This window comes from Sardina pilchardus, chromosome 17 (assembly GCF_963854185.1).
Source record: "Sardina pilchardus chromosome 17, fSarPil1.1, whole genome shotgun sequence".
Lineage (NCBI taxonomy): Eukaryota > Metazoa > Chordata > Actinopteri > Clupeiformes > Clupeidae > Sardina > Sardina pilchardus.
In genome coordinates, this window is record NC_085010.1 from 12,412,868 (window position 1) to 12,417,293 (window position 4,426).

A 4,426-nucleotide genomic window follows, 5' to 3' on the forward strand; every position below is an offset into this window, starting at 1 on the left:
ATAATCATAATCATTGATATGTAGCGAGTTTCTGAAAGTATAGATGGAAAGGAAACATAAATGTCATTGCCTTTATCACTCTACACCATGGCTGTACACATACTGTAGAAATGTAAATACTTAACATATTTATGTTCTCATCATGAAGCATAATTAGTTTTGATAGACATTTTATTATTTTACTGTGACCATTGCCATTTTCATTGTAATAACTAATCCTAACAGCTACTTCTGTTTTTGATACTGACGCTGAATCTGTTTTTGGAATTTTGGATTTTAATATGTATCTGGGATTTTGATTATGTTCCTATCTGACATGATATCTGATTTTGCTTGCTGTTTTTTTGTTGCATTGCCGGTTTGGTGAACTGTTTTGGACTGCATCGATGTCTGCCTGTGCCTTTCTGTTCCCCATTTCATCACTCTGAATCTGCAAATCTATCCGCACTTGGGTGCAGTCTCTAATTTGTATCCCTGGCACATATTATTTGGAGCAATCAACATTGTTCATACTAAAAAGTTTTTGAACTGAATAGCTCTGTTCTGCCTTCAGCTCACTGTCCTAGATGATGTAATTGCCATGGTTACACAGATGAATCTTGTGTCTGAACCACTCCATCTCTTTCTTACCTAAACACAGAGGTTTAATTTCCAAGGTAGCATCTCTCCAGCTGACTGGGTTGCTATGGTTACAGATGATAATACCACTTCTGACAGAGAGGGTGAGGGTTGAGTCATTGGATACTCCTTCCTCTGGAGAGCAGGTGCTTCTGTTACAGGTGGAGGTCAGAGTGAGGCCATGACCTCTACAGGTCACGGTAACATTACAGGAGTCACTGCTGGACTGGTTAAAGACAACAGACATGGCAGGGGCCTCCACTGGATCTGAAACAAACAAATCCTGCACCTTATGATGATCTAGTGCTATTTGTCAAAGATCAAATGTCACGTTTAATTGAATACAGTATTAGTCACACTTACTCAGAACAGAGAGTATGTGTTCAACTTTAATATCTCTCATTCCAGCACTGATCTCTCCTTTGTAGAGTCCACTGTCATTCTTCTGCAGGTTCTTCAGCTCCAGAGAGAAGGTATCCTTATTAAACTCCAAGCTGCCTTTATGCGTGAATACTGTAACTGTATTGGTTTTATGTAGATAGTTCATTATTTTAACATCGCCAAAATACCACTGTATCCAATCTATACTGTCCATCTCCAGCTGCTGGTGTTGCTGGAACTGAAGAGTGACAGATCCCCCAGTTTGGCTGAACACAGACACGGGAGATCCAGCTGTGAAAAAACAGAGGTTGTGTTCAGCCCCAATAAAACAAAAGACAGGTGTGTAACAGATGATAGGTGGCACCTCTAACACACCCACCATACAAAAACATATCCTAAAACCTGTTTGAACACTGTTACACTCAACTTTCATGTCTGTTGTGCAGGGGCGGAGCCACACAGTGGCCACTCCCACAACTGCGCCTTGATTTGACAAAACACATTTATGTGGTGCGGAACGTCATTTCAACTTAGCTGTCATTTCCGTATGGACACACCTGCAGCACACAAATAGTCTGGAAATTCAAATTCCCCGGAAGTTCAGGCAGGGTTCACCCAGCCTAGCACACAAAGGGCCAGATGTACTAACGTTTTGCACCCATTTCAGGCGTAACGTGTGTGTATAAACATGGGGAGGATATGTAGGCTACAAACAGGCCACAATGAGAGAAACGCGCAGACTGCCTGCCGTGGGAGCTGATAATGGCTATTTGCGCTTTTCCGTGTCATGCATATTAATTCCTGGGCGGATCAGCTGAAAATGGGAGTAACACGCAAGTACAGGGGAGGAGAGGTGCTAATAGCGATTGATTAAGTATTCCACCATATGTATGAAAATAGCGCACGTCTATTTTGCGTTGATAAACTTCCGCCATCTGAAAGCAGGTGTAATCCACATTACAGTTAAAATATACAGTATATAAGAAGAATTCTTCCAATTAAATCATCAAGGTAACATGCGGGGTTATCTGGTTCCCACTACTCTTTTAAGCTCAGATTGCCTTGATGCAGGCTCGGACTGGCAATCTGTTCAATCGGGCAAATGCCCGGTGGGCCTCAGCAAGATAACCTCTAAAAAGTTATAGACGGATTTCGATTCAATTTTTGGAGTGATCTGTATCACCGTCTGGATCCAGGAGGCGGCTATGTTTTTGCTTGGCTGAGGTCTGCGCTCTCTGAGTGCTTTTCTAGTTACCGCCGCCAAGGAGGTTATGTTTTCATCGGGGACCGGCGTCTGTCTGTCTGTCTGTTTGTTTGTTAGCAAGATAACTAAAAAAAGAAATGGATGGATTCCGATTACATTTTCAGGGAAGGTCAGAAATGACCCAAGGAGGAAATGATTACATTTTGGGAATGATCCGTATCCCTGTCGGTATTCCGGAGGCGTTTATGTATTTCGCTTAGTGGTGTAATGGCATTGTGTGGCCACGATCTGATTAGTTTAGGTTCAAATGTATGACAACCTATAGCAGAACAATGCAGACGGAGGTCTGTGCTCTCTGAGTGCTTTTCTAGTTGTATTGTGTTATCAATGTTGTTCAAACAAACAAGGCTTGTAAACAATAGGGCAAAAGGTCCTTATGAGAACATAAAGACTATAAAATGCTCTTAAATCACACAACAATGGTCTGAGTGACTGACCCTGTCCAGGGGCGCCGGAATGAATTTCAAAGGGGCCAGATGAATGCAGTTCATGACGCTGCTTTGCATTGTCTCTTTCAAAGAATGCAACTGTCGCCTTTTTATAGAGATATGCAGATGTGATATTATTTGATCCGCAACTGCATCACAAATCAACCGCCCACCATCCATCCGCTCAACGCTCAATGTTTTTGACCGCTGGTTATTTCAAGGTCTATGACAGGGGCGCTAGATGGAGTTTCAAAGTGCAGGGGCCAGATAACAAAACTAACCCCCCACCCCCCGGCCGCATGGGCTGTAAATCGCACAAACTGTCATGCAGTTCATAGCCTACACAGTGCACAGTTGGGAAGTTATGATAGGCCAACTTGTGAATATATTCACTGTTTACTCGTAGCTGAGTAGCCATACACCTGCAGGCTCCACTGACTATAGACCGCTAATAATTTCTGCATTCAACGCATTTGCCAGGGCTTCAGCTTCATGTAATTTCAAAAGTAGACAGACAAAGTCTATAAAGCTATAATTTTTTTAAAAAAAAGTATCCCTATGAGTGCGTGTCATGACGCTGCTTATCAAAATAGACGCAGCAGATCTCTTTCAAGGAATGTAAATGTCGCTTTCAATGTGTCCCCACTAAAGCTGAGACCAAACCTACGCCCTTGGTCTGTAACATATAGGTTCTATTTTACTTTAGTTGAAACCTACGCCCTTGGTCTGTAACATATAGGCCTTTAGTTGTTTGAGTTACCACAATGCACCCCGCTTAGGGCACCAAAATGTAGCCTGACTACAGAGACAGTCGAAAACTCAAGTAAAATACCACATGCATCTTTGCATCACATATCTACATGATATTACTGTATTTCACTTTTTGTCAGCACTATTCTCTAGAAGTATAGGCAATACATATCACAGTCACTTGTCAGCTTCAGGGAATTTCTTCACTAATCAAATAGCTGTTGCACGATCCTTATCTAGTGTAGTAGTATTAACGCACGTTGCATGCCCGAAACATACTTTGAAGTGTTATATTTAATAACCCACATTTAAAAAATCCTGTGCAAATAAAGGCTTAGACTTGTGATCTATTAATGTTGTTGTGTGCTGCATTGCCTCTACAGTATGTGTCTCCAACTGACGATACACACTGGAAATGTGCCTACGCCACACATATTACTGGCATGGATAAACCCGGGAGGAACGGACATTCTCACGCTCATTTACTCTTGATACATCTGAACGTGAACGTCAAACATGCTGTATGCACTAATTTTGTGCGTATACAACGTTAATACATGAGGTCCCTGGTCTTTTTTTTTTTTTTAAATATTGCGTTGTCAATTGTCTTGTTCAACACCCGATTGTGAAATCTGAGACAACAAAATATGTAGCAGGGTAAGCTATTTGGAAATCATTTCCCCTCCTTCACTTTTACCCAATGATCAAATAGATATTCAAACAAATGAGGGAACAACATGTTAGTTACGCAAACACCCTGTTTTACCTTGATGAAAGTGAAACCAGAGTTTTCCCACATATCTACTTTGGCCAAATCGCACGCAAGGCAGCATGGGAACACCCAGGCTACTTTGGCCTACTGTAAGTTTTCAGAAATAATTGTGTGATAATCAGCGATAAACCTCTGTTTTTTACATAAGTGTGCTCAGTTGACGTGACAGACAAGGCACTGTTGCTCATCTGTCCATCATCGTATAAAGCTTGC